The 13,348-nt window shown below is 48.5% G+C and overlaps 1 protein-coding gene across 2 annotated transcripts in view; it reads right to left on the reverse strand.

The window, feature by feature from the left end:
- PRRX1 (paired related homeobox 1) overlaps positions 1-13,348 on the reverse strand; it is a 473,999-nt gene that overhangs the window by 420,938 nt on the left and 39,713 nt on the right. The window lies entirely within an intron of this gene.

Genomic DNA, 13,348 nt, shown 5'->3' on the forward strand with positions numbered 1-13,348 from the left:
AGAGAGTGACATGCATGGGAGAGAAGGGACTGAAACATCAGGAGAATGAGAAAAGAGGAAAAAGACTAAGAAAGATCAAGTGGCACAAAAGGAGAGACTGTAAGAGTCAGAAAAAGAGTCATGAGGCAAACAGCACAAATAAAGAACCAAAAAGTGTACAAGTGTGACATACATCGAAAGGCAGGAGAAGAGGTGAGGAACAAGAATGAGTCAGTGAGAAGTGCAACAAGAGAAGCAGAATGAGGACAAAATAAGGCACTATAAAAAGGACAAGAGATAAACAGTAAGAGGAGAAAATGAGGCACAAAGAGAAGGACGGTAAATGAAAAAGAGGCACAAGTCAAGAGACAGCATGAGTGAAAGGGAGGTACACAAGACAGACAGGGGGGAACAGAAACGTTGCAGGTCTGAGTAGGCTAGGGGTCTTGGTCGTAGGATCGAAACAAGGGGTGCAGAGCACCGGAGCAGCACCCAAGGAGAAGGATCAGTCAGGCTGGGGGCACCCAACCTCGTTGCTGAAGTAAATGTACTTCTATCAGCAGTAGTCTTTCAGTTGATTTCTTAGTCTTATCCTGTAGTTTCTCCACATAGTCCTAATGAAAAGGTAGAGTTCATTTTCAAATCAAATTTCCACGTTTGTTGTAAAGTCCCAAAACACCACCTAAAATTCAGTATGTCTTTAATTATTCAATAACCCATGAAAAAGCTGACCTTATAAAGATAAGACAGTAAACATCAAAGGGACTGATTAGGATGGCGGGCGGACGTGAACGCGGATGGTGACCGCCCGACATAGTGTTAGTGGTCCCACAGGGCAAATAATGATGCGATAGCCACCGTGGTGGTCGCATTGCCCATCTTTTACATTACGGCGGGTGCTGCTGGCTGCAGCACCTGCTGCAATGTAAACAAGCATTGGCATAGCCAATAGGTCTCACCTTTGGGACCTTTGTAAGTTTTTGGCCACAGCGATTGGCTTTTGCAAAGTTTTTAAGCTATGTTGAAGAGCTCTACAGCACCACTCTGCAGTTACTCTACAGCACTACTCTACAGTACCCCTTTACAGCATCAATCTAAAGCACCACTCTAAAGCACCACTCTAAAGCACCACTCTAAAGCACCACTCTAAAGCACCACTCTGCAGCTCCACTCTGCAGCTCCACTCTGCAGCTCCACTCTGCAGCTCCACTCTGCAGCTCCACTCTGCAGCTCCACTCTGCAGCTCCACTCTGAAGCTCCACTCTGAAGCTCCACTCTGAAGCTCCACTCTGCAGCTCCACTCTGCAGCTCCACTCTGCAGAACCACTCTACAGAACCTCTCTACAGCACCACTCTATAGCACCACTGTACAGCACTACTCCACAATACCACTCCACAATACCACTCTACAGCACCACTCTACAGTATCACTCCACATCACCACTCCACAGCACCACTTTACAGCAGAAAAGAGCACCATCCTGGGTATGTGCGCAGAGGTTACCAGTGATGCTCAGCCTTTTATTATATAGTGTCGCTATAAATAGTAAAAAAAGCAGCAGTGTGGGCTTAGGTTGTATAGCACGCCTGTACAGCACTACTCCCAATACCACTCCACAATACTACTCCACAATACCACTCTACAGCACCACTCTACAGTACCACTCCACATCACCACTCCACATCACCACTCCACATCACCACTCCACAGCACCACTCCACAGCACCACTCTACAGCTCCACTCTACAGCTCCACTCTACAGCTCCACTCTACAGTACTACTCCACAACACCACTCTACAGCAGAAAAGAGCACCATCCTGGGTATGTGCACGGATGTTACCAGTGATGCTCAGCCTTTTATTATATAGTGTCGCTATAAATAGTAAAAAAAAAGCAGCAGTGTGGGCTTAGGTTGTATAGCACGCCTATATGTAAGTGAACAGTTCCTGCCTGTGTCTACCTACTGTTGCTAGCAGTGCAGCGCAGCTGTTTATACTTGAAGGGTCGCTAAACTTTTCCGTACATGCAAGTTTGTAGCATATGCAGGTGGGCAAGTGAATGTGGCACGCTCCAACACTAGGGGACAGTATCTATTTGCAGGAACAAGAGGAGGTGGCAAATAAAATAGAGTTGAAGCTGGAAGACCGATGTGAACTAAAAACAAAGTAAATACCATACATTTTTAGATTTGTGTAAAAAAGCCAGTAGAGGGTAACGCTGGGGCAGAGTCACTGACCAGGGGCGTAGGAGACACTAAATTTCTGGGGGGACAGGGACAGCCTTGTGGACTTTCCAGTGCCCGATACAAATTGCCCCCTTGCGTGAGACCGTACACCTGTTGAACGAATACATTCACATCATTTTGAAGTGAAATATTGAGAAAGGCCGGCATCTAGTCACAGTTTGCAAGTATGCTTTATTGTTATTTACATTCACAAAGTCATTAGACCTAAAGTGGAAAAATCATGTATATTTTTTTATAGTTCCACTCATAGTTCACTCACACACAGTTCTGTGATATTCTGCATGGTACACGTTTTTTGCAGCAGGCACATTAACCCTTTGTGCTACTTTACAATTAATGAAAACTTCCACTAGACAAAATTCTGAACGTTGACTAGTAGGAACATTAATCAACAAAGTTATCTTGACATTTTTATTGTTGCTTGAAAACTGCCTTATGCACAAGGAAGTTCATGTGCTTTTAAACCAAAAATTATTTTTAAACAAAGGGCCCCCCACCAAAGTCACAGCCAGGAGTGGCTGCACCGTTCGCTCCGCCCTAAAGCCAGTCCTGTTCCCAGCAATGGGGCAGGACAAACATTTCCAGAAATGGGGTCAGAGCTAACCTCTAGGCATTATACGAGGAAAAGGATCTGTGAACGTGGTGGGGTGTAACACTACCCCCATATTCCAGCAGGCAAAACAATTTAACAGATTTCTTGTAGATGATTAAGGGATATTAGACTTCTACCCCGACAATTTTTTTAAATTTTTGGGATCAAATTAAAAAAAACTGCAGACCCTTATAGGGCATTAATGAAATAGTTCAGTACTTTCATTGTGCACCAGGAAAACCTGGCTTTTCCTAAGAGTAGATCAGATTTTTTTTCAAATGTCTTAAGTCAGAAATAACTTTCATTATACCAAGGTCCTCATTTTTTCATGGGTGAACCCCCTATGCCAAGGAGTACATTCAATACGACAGTGCCAGAAATGTACCATGGATACTTCAGCAACAGTCATGGGTACCTCAAAAAATTCCCTCCGGTACACAAGGGTCAGCATTTTGCCATTGACACTCCCTATAAAATGAGTACAGGAAATCTTATGACAAGAGTTACCTCAAATATCAGTTCCAACATTTTGCTATGGATTCACTCCATATGCTAAGAATTACGTCCATCATGTCAGGGCCTTCGACCAGGTGTGGTGGCACGTTTTCTGTGTCTGTGCCGCTGCATATAGCTGGGTTTGGGGCTTTCTCAGTGAGACAGCTTGAGTCCCTACAGCAAATGATGGTGTCTTCATAGAAGCATGTCAGGGCCTACAGTTTGCCATAGGTAACACCTCCCATCCACATGCGATTGGTACCCTTGTTCATAAGGTGAGAATAACCTCCAGTATGCCAAACCAGTAATATGCATAACACACACAGACACACACACACCCACACTCACTATGGGCCATATGTAGGAAGCCCAATACCGGTCGGTAACAGCCGATTTTCGGTAAAAATCCCGTTACCGACCGGTATTCAGGCTTTTGGTATGTAGGGGGCACATTTCAGGATTCGGTAATTTACCGAATCGGTAAAATTACCAATTTGGTAAATACCGAATCCTGAAATGAGATGTAGGGGGAGTGTGTGGGTGTTGTGTGGATTCGTTATTTACCACCAACTAAAAGTTGGTGGTAAATGACGAATGGCTTTGAAAAAGCATTTTTTTGCACTTAGAAGTGTGCAATGTGGCAGACATACATGCCCTTAGGGCATGTATGTGTGCCACATGTGCACACATGCAGGAATCAGGGGTGCAACAGGGTGTCACTGTGACACCCTGCCACCCTTGATTGTGCTCCCCCCATTACCGAATCGGTATTTACCGATTCGGTAATGGTAACTGGCTTCCCATTGATTCCTATGGGCCTCCTGGCCCATAGGAATCAATGGGAAGCCAGTTCTAAAATACCGACCCATTCCGAATCGGTAAATATTACCGATGGATTACCTACATAGCATTTACCACTTCATAAATACCGAATCGGTAAAATTCGGTATTTATGAAGTGGTAAATGTTAGGCCACCTACATATGGCCCTAAATCTCTTGCAGTCTTTCATACCCAAGTACTCTGTCACACTCACACTTCCATTAGTCAATTAGCTTTTTTGTGTTAGAAAAGCTTACCCTGCTGTTTCTGCTATACCTGCCTTGCCTTTTAGTGAAACCTAATAAACACATATTCTGTATATGCTAATCAAAAATAATAATACATTGCCTTGTCCATGTTCGTTACAAGTATGATGTGAATGAAAAGTGCACTTCCTAAAAATAGCTGTGTGAGGCTTGTATTTGATTTCACACATGGATCAAGTGGTTACAGTATTGAAAATAAGCTAATTCCCATTCTAACATGTAATATCACAGCATCCAACTGACCCTATGAAGTGGTTGACTTCTTCAGCAACCATGGATGTCATCCAGTAAAACTTTACATTTTGGGGTTTTTGAGACTGAACTTGCAATGCAAAAAAAGTGGGTCCCGGAATAAAACACTGTGGTGAATGGAAAGCTAGGAATGGCTGAAGATGTCACATGATCCTCATCAAGTACCATACCCCAAAACCTCAGCCCTAGTCTCCCTCCTTGTGCCATTCCATATTCTAAGTCCACTCTCCCCTCTTGCACCAGCCCCGTTGTTGAAGATGAAATTAAGTAAGCATCCTGTAGCAAGGAAAGAGCAGGTATTCTGTGGGTGCTTTTGTAGAAATATGTGTAGATTCATGAGAGTTGTGTACTTTTTATAGATGCAGAGTAAGAGGTGTGCTCATGTAAGTGCTGGGTGATGGTGTATAGTTTGAGTGAATGCATCATGAGTGGTGCGATTAAAGGGTGAAAAATGTGCAGATGTGAGTGTCAGGTGAGCTGCATGAATACAATGTGAGAGGAAGGCCCATATGAGTGTCAGGTGAGAAGAGTGTGTGCAGAGTAAGAGGAGAGAGTGCAGGGTGGTGTGAGCGGGTTAAATGCAGGGTGAGTGATGTGCCTGTGTGTGGTGCAGGATGAGCAGCGAGAGTGAAGAGTGATCTGTGAGTGACTGGTGAGTGCATGGAGAGAGGTGTTAGTGCAGAGTGAGTGGTGTTTCCCTATGAGTTCCGGCAGACTATACTCCCTGTGTGCAGGCAGGATGTACAGAGTGCCTGTAGAAATGCAGGCTGAGAGGTTTGTCTGTGTGAGTGAAGGGTGAGAAGAGGGGTGACTCCAGGGTGAGTGCTGTGCTTTTTTGTGTGGTGTGAGTTGAGGGTGAGGGCTGTGCCCATGTGACTGAAGATGTGCGTAAAGATGTGAGTGAAGGGTGAACTGCGTGAGTGACAGGAGTGCCTATGTGAGTGCACAGTGAGCGATGTGACAGTGTGAGAGGAGTGACTGCAGGGTGAGTGATGTGACATACGAGTTTAGGTGCGGGTTGAAAATGTGAGGAATTAATGCATGGTGGGAAATGTGCTTGTTTGAGTGAGATTTCAAAGTGAACAGTGAGAGTGACAGGTGAGTGAAATGTTACATGAGTGAAGGGTGAGTGGTGTCCTCATGTAAGTGCAGGGTTAGCAGGGTGCTTATGTGACCGCAGGGTAAGTGGAGGGAGAGCGGTGTGAGTTAATGGCGAGGGACATGAGTGCAGTGTGGTTGCTGTGAGTGCAAGGTGGGCAGTATGCTTGTGTGAGCCCAGGGTAAGAGGAGGATGAACGGTGTGAGTGTTGGGTAAAAGAGTGAGTGCAGTGTGATTGCTGTGAGGGTAGGGTGAGCGGTGAAAGTGACAAGTGAGTGGAGTGTGCATGCAGGGTAAGTGGTGTGCTCATGTGAGTGCAGGTTAGGAGGAAGGTGAACGACATGAGTGCATGGTGAGCAGTGTGATCGCTGCGAGTGCAGGGTGAGCGTGAAAGTGAAGAGTAAGTGATGAGAATGAGGAGTGAGTTACCTGAATGCAGGATGTATACCAAGACATCCGGAGTAACTCAGCATTGTATTGACGGCGGGCGTTGGGTTCCAAATATGTAAACTATTGCTATTATGGCATCAATCAGGGATGGAGGAAACAAATAATGTGCTGATCCTGCAACAAACTTTCAGTCTCCTCAGGGTTGCCAGCTGATCGGTTTTCTACCGGCACCACTGGTATTTTGCTGTCCAAGCCAGTACAAAAATAAACAAAATCACCAAAAGCCGGTATTTTCAGCACTTATCTGTGCATACTTTAAACAGAAAATACAAATCGAAAGCACTTTTGAATGTGTTCTACGGCTGCATTAATGATCCATGACTAAAAATTACAGTTTAAGTTTAATTGAACTAAAGGGAACAAAGACAGAAAAGTCATGTTACAAATGAATGGATACGATCTTATTTACAGCCCTATTTAATTTCAAGGTGAGGCCTTTACAGACTCTTTAAACAACAACAAATGGGCGGTATTTTTCTTTTGAAAATGTGGCGTCCCTACTTGTGAGATGCCTTTTCACTAAATGCATTCTCCCACTGTCACAGTAGAAATAAAATACAAATGTAGGGAATAGTAAATAGGCAGAGTGGGAACCCAGGGGGTAGTGAAACCAGTGAACAAAACAAACAAAGCCTCCTTAACCAGTTCCAAAGGTATATATATGGTCTTTTAAAGACCTGTGAAAAACTCGGGTGTGAAGATAACACTCCAGACACTGCCCAGCCCAACCCACTGCAGCTCAAGCTACAGCAGCCCCGGCTGATTACAGGACGGAAGGGGGAGGGGAGGGAAAGCCCTTTTAGTCATATCGGCGTTGCACACCTGATCAATCACAAGCAACTGGAGGCAGTCACAGGTCAAGTGTAGGGCCCTTCTAGGTAGCGCTTTCGTGAGCTAATGGCCCTACGAATCACAGAAGGGAGAGGGGAAATTCTCTTGTCCCCTCGTCCCTCCCTCCCTTGTCCCTCCCACTCCAAAATCTGGAGGGGATATATCCCCTGCATCCCCCACACTTCAATGCTCATGGTTGGCTCAGCATCAGCTCCTGGGTGCAGGTTCCATACCCCATGGTGCTCTAGCCACCTCTCACCCAGCATCAGCCAATAAGGCCGCGATGAACACACATAATGGGGGTGACCTTGGATACCACCCGAGGACAACTAACAGTATGCAGGTGTGCCCACTCCCCACTGATGCCCCTTTTATGTGCACTCATCCTGCAGCTTCGGCACCTCGTGGTCAGGGCCCTTGCAGTGCACAAGGCCCAGTTAGGAATGTAAATACTTACAGCAAGTTACAGAGCCAGCAATGCACAGGCTCCACAGCAGGTCCACTAACAGGACTACAGAGAAACAGTAATCAGTACGCAGCCACCATTCACCAGGCGGTTGAAGCTGAGCTGAGGATCTGGAAGATCTTCTGGCCCATGAACAGGTTGCACAGGTCCCTGTGTGTGAAAATCACCATGGCAAGTCTCTTGTGTGTTAAGAAGGTGATGAGATCCTGGTGCAGGCCATAGGTTACCAGCAGGCCCAGGAAGGCGGGCCGCCATCTTGTCATGCAGGCATCCCATTGCTCTAGCTAAGATGTGGCAGCAACTGGCCAGGTTACCTCTCCTCTGCAGCGATGCATGGAGCTTACCAGCACACCGCCGAAGGCTGCGCATGGATGCAGTGCCTTGGAGTCCTCTCCATCTCCAGAGAGTAGACACAGGAAGCACAGGGTGAAAAGTGGGCCACACTGGGGGCCCTCAACAAGCTCCACTAGGCAGCTTGCTTAGCAGCACAAGACATGACGTTTAGGTATCACATTTTAAGGACATATACATTTTGCAACAAAATAGCATTGTGATGTAGGTAGTTGACTTTCTATTAAAACACAATGTATGACAATAAGCATCTGATAGTTCGATTCTTTTTTTCAAGTTTTTTGTGAATTTTGAGAAACTTACACGGTGATTTTGAATGGATGGTTTGGACAGGTTACATTCTAAAATGATTATTGTGTTACAATGGTCGCCTTCTGTCAGCAGGTTGGGCTACGCCATAAAGCGAACCTGGGTTTCAGTGGTTCAAAGAAAACATGACTGCCCGAGGAAAGAAATCCATGAAGTCGGAAGTGGCAGTGGAAAGTGAGGTGTGGCATTAAAGCTCTCCTCCTGGTAGCCGAATCCTGTACCGCAGTACCCACTTGCAACCTTGGAATGTTGCAAGCCACTGTACTTGGCTGTGCAAAATCAGGATGACTATGGTGAGGGTGGAAAACATAAAATACCCACACTCTGCTCCTAGCAACCCCGGGACATCTCTGCAACATTTCCTAAGACAGTGCCTGTAAAAAAGGCCGCTGGATCAGGAACCGCCTAACATCAGCACATAATGGCCTTCATGGACTCCTTTACCAGTCTATGTCTTGACTATCAGACTGTGGTTAATTTTTCTGAAAGATAACTGTTTTAAAGTTATTTCTCTCTTTGTTTGACAGCAAGGCAAACTTTATGCAGTTTGCTCAATAGGGGATAGAGTTAGCCTTTGAGCAATAGAATGGCGTGCTGTACATGTTGATATTCAATGTAACGTATTTCTTTTTGTATGATATTTTAAAGTGTTTTTGTGTCATCTCATATACACATTAGAGAGAAGACCCAGGGGCTACTGAAACCAGTGAACAAAACAGACAAAGCCTCCATAACCACATCCAAAGGGATGTAAATGGTATGTTAAAGACCTGTCAAAAACTCGGGTGTGAAGATAACGTCCCAGCCCGGCCCACAGCAGCTCAAGCTACAGCAGCCCTGGTTGAGTACAGGTCAGAAGGAGGAGGGGTGTGGGCATGGGGGGGTAAAGCCCTTTTAGGCCTATGGACGTTGCACACCTGATCAATTACAGGGACCTGGAGGCAGGTCACAGGTCAAGTGCAGGGCCATTCTAGGTAGCTCTTCAGTGCGTTAATGGCCCTGCGAATCACAGAAGGGAGTGGGGACATTCTTTTGTCCCCTTGTCCCCCCACCCTTGTCCCCTGTGTCCCCCCCACTCCAAAATCTGTGGGGGATATATCCCCTGCATCCCCCACACTTCCTACGCCCATGTTACTGACTTCAGCGCTCCCTGGCGTGAGGGCCCTGCCCACTGGCACAATACCAGTGGCAACCATCCCCATTATCTCAACAAGCATTTAAAATGGGCATACCTGCCATGGTGACACATAACCCTGACTGAGAATCTCATACTGACCATACAGTATACACCTCTACATCTTAGTGGCTAACAGTTTGGGTTGTTCTTCACCTAACGCAATAGCAAGAATGCAGGTTTAGGCATCACTTAGAATGCTGTAATGCATTGCAATTAAAGCCCCTAAAAGGCATCACAGTTATAATCACAGGATTAAGCATATACAACCAGGCACCCTAGCAGGAATGCCTAGCAACCCAATCCACTTTGCTTATGATTACACAAATAACATGTGTTTTCCAGTCCCAAAAAGAAACAATATCATGTAAATGTACCACTGTGCAATTTCACCTTTCCACCTCTAGGGGAATCACCTCAGTGACAATCGATGTTTGATGGTGCACACTTCAATGTAGCCCTAAGCTTCCACTCCTGGCTGTAGAACAAAAGTTCCAGCATGAGGTAGGCTTGAGAAACCGTGGATAATCCTTGAGGGGTTCTTTCTTTTAAGTCCTCCAGAGACAGAGGGTAGGGACTTCCAAACTTCATGCTGGGGGAGTCTGCGTGCTCCTGCAGTTCCCCCTGCACCTTTACAACCTTTTAGTGGTGACCCCGTCCTCCTTGGGTCACCACACACAGAGAACAAGCCACTTTTCCACGCAGGCTGGTCTGGGCCTGCAGGGTATTATGGGGCGCACTCTTACTTGGTGTGAATAATAGAGCGGTGGCTCCCCCGCTGCTAGGAAAGAACCGCTCTACCATCTCGTTAAGAGCCCGGTCCCACCCGGACCCCTTTCTTCACAGGTAAGCTGATTGCAGCTCGGGGAGCCCACCCCAGGTTTCTTCTGCCGGCTCCACGGCCGGCCCGCACCCTTGTGTGCTGCCGCGGGCAGACAGGGAGGCTGCTACTGGTCCGGCAGGACCTCGGGGGAGTGTGATGGCACTCCCCCGCCTTCCTCTTCACCGCGGGACCTAGAGTTGGGGATCCCGGGTCAATCTTAACGGGGAGCGTGACGGGGCTCCCCAACTTCCGCCTTGTCTTTCGGGCCCTGAGTTGGGGTCCTGGGCCCCAGGGAAATCTTCACGGGAGTGTGACAGCACTCCCCAACTTCCTCCTTGGCTTCAGGGCCCAGAGTTGGGGCGTAAGGCCCCGGGGAAATCTTTGCGGGGAGTGCGACGGCACTCCCCGGCTTATATTCTCTGGGCAGGGGGGGGAAGTGTGACAGCACTCCTCCCTCCTCCTCACTGCAGTCACCGGGGCCCCAGAGTTGGGGATCCTGGGCTCCAGAGGTCTCTTTGCAGGGGTGTGAGGGCCCTCCCCAACCTCCAGTGTCATGGGGGGCCAAGGTGGGCTCCTGGCACCTCCCTTGGGTGCAATTTCACATGGAGCGCGATAGCGCTCCCTGACTTTCTCTTCTTTTGGGGGCAGCCCCCGGGACCTGACCCACCCCGGGAGCACATCTAAGACCGGCAGCCAAGCCCCATGCGATTCGTTGTCGGTCCCATTAGAGGTCAAAGGTCGCCTACATTCTGGGGGGCATTTCTCAGCCCCCAGGGAACCGATTTGCAACTTTTTGGCCTCTTCTCGCTCCTGATGGCCAGACCTAGTCACCTGGAGCACTGTTCACCATCCTCCTGGCTTCCAAGGGGGTGAACTCAGCAGGGAGCTGTCTTCACTGGCTCATTGCACCAGCCTTTCCCCTGGTTCTCCTTCTGGGCCTCTCTTCTCCTTGCGCAGAGGCCCAGGCTTCTTCTCACTGGCCCTGGACTCCCTCCAAGCCACAGTCCAGTGTCCTGGGACAGTCAGGGGGTTCCTCCTTCCAACTGCTCATTTCACCAGGCTCCAGCACTAGTCTTCCTCAGCAAGACCACACCCAAGAGACAGCTCCTCTTCCTGTGCAAGACATTTAAAAAGAATTTTGAGGGGCTGGAGGAAAGGCACTAATGCCCTATCCTGCAGCGACACATCACCACTCTGCCCCTGGTCTCTGAAAAGCCCTCTTTCCCCCTTGCTGTCTATATGGCCCAGAGCAGACCTAGTGCCTGGCACCGGATGATAGCTGCTGATGGATAACCTGCAGCTCCACCCTCATCTCTCCCTCTTGGAGAGAAGACCTTATCCCTGGCAATGCCTGCAGTGAAGGGCTAGGCCTCTGATGCAACAGCTTGGTAAGGAAGGGAATTAATCCAGCCTGGCAGGGTCACACCCAGCCAGGCTCTGGTTATGAGCTGAGTCAGGGGCATATGACATTTCTGGATGACCCATAAGCAGTACAGATATGGCTTTGGACTCTCTTTACACCACTTACAGTGTACTTTGGTGCGTGTCTGGAATTTGTATGCCCCAGGGAGGTGAAACTACCCCATGTGGCCCCCATCTTCATGGGAGACTAATGGAGGGTTCCTACACTGAAAACAGTAATGCACATTGACTTTCCCTTACATGTGTCTTCCGATACCATAAAGCCTATTGCATGCTTTGGGCAAAATCTTGCCTGTTCCCTGCAAGAAGGGGCAGAATAGGCCCGCAAGAAACAGAGGGGGTGAGTTGGGAAGATACGTGCCTGTCATACCGGAGTACACAAATATACCACACTCAGGAAGACATTCTGGAGGGTAAAATAGGGAAAGCCATCAGGGGAGCAAAAAGCAACTTCGACTTCTGGGCTCCTTGCCGCTATCTGTGGCTGGCCGCGTAGCTCTGATTAAAATGGTGACTCTCCCGAGGTTACTATACTACTTCGGGACCTTGCCGATCTGGATCCCGACAAAGTACTTTGTCCAGCTCAGATCGATGATCACGGGTTTCCTATGGGGTAATGGCAGACACAGGGTGGCGCTTGCTGTCCTCATGCGACCAAGAGCGGAGGGCGGGCTGGCGGTGCCTGACTTTGAGGCCTACTATCTAGCGGCGCAATTTCAATAGCTCACGCAGTGGGTAGCGAACAGTGTTTTGGGAGAAGAAGAGCGAGGAAAAGACTTTGTCTTTAAGGCTGTTATCCCACATCATACTGCGTGTTAGACCTGTCAGCCCTAGGGTGGTCTTCCCCTGTGTTTTTGCCCTTGCCTCATTTTTTTCCACCCTCTTTTTCGTTGGCCTTAGGTCTCCGAGTGCCTTTCCATTGCTAATCAGTGTTAAGGTGCAGGTGTTCTCTTCCCCCAATATGGCTGCCACAGGCCCCTGCTACTGCGGAGTGGCCTTTGTAGTAGCACCCTAGTTGCCAGGAGCTGGCTGGGACCCTACAACATTGTTGCAACACCAGCCTGCCTTTTTTCTCCTATAGCTAGAGTGGGGAAGCTCCTGGAACTTGCTGGAACCTTCTAGAATAAGGGTGGGGTTTACTTTTGCCGCCTTAGAGAGTGGTCACCTGACCTAGGGATACTTAAGGAAAGGAGGGAACATTTCTAGTCAGTTGGGGCGACGCTGACCTGGGGGAACCTACGCAGGAGTTTTAGGCGGTAGGGCCTAGTCAGGGACCTATGCCACTGAAAGTGACAGGGCTTAGGTGCTGCCTTTTAAGTTGAGTGAGGGATCCTGTACTAGCCCACTGATCTGGCCCAGCCGGAGGGGAACCCAGGGACAACCTACCAAGCCTGACTGAGAATTCGCTTCAGACACCAGTTCAACCTACCCCCCCCCCCCCCCCTCAAGAAACTAAGGGCGCCAGAACCAACAAGTGCCAAGAAGACCTTCTAACCTTCCACAAAACTGCTGGGGGATCGACCAGGTACCAGCGCTGTGATACCCCTGCGCTCCCTGACGTTGCCTGGGTCTTCCCTATCCTGTGCTGCCACTGGCGTGTGGCCTGCCCCCTTTCAGCCTGCCTGCCCCGGGCTGGGGCGTCCCTGTGGGAGTAGAGGGCGCTGAACAAATCCCCACCCCCCAAGCTGCAGGCCATCGCTTAATTTCCCCCACCGGGGGTACCAGAAAGGAATTGCTCACCGCTGCGGCCCTGGGCCATGTAGACTGTCCC

The sequence above is a fragment of the Triturus cristatus genome, chromosome 4_1 (assembly GCF_964204655.1).
Source record: "Triturus cristatus chromosome 4_1, aTriCri1.1, whole genome shotgun sequence".
Taxonomy (NCBI): Eukaryota; Metazoa; Chordata; class Amphibia; order Caudata; family Salamandridae; genus Triturus; species Triturus cristatus.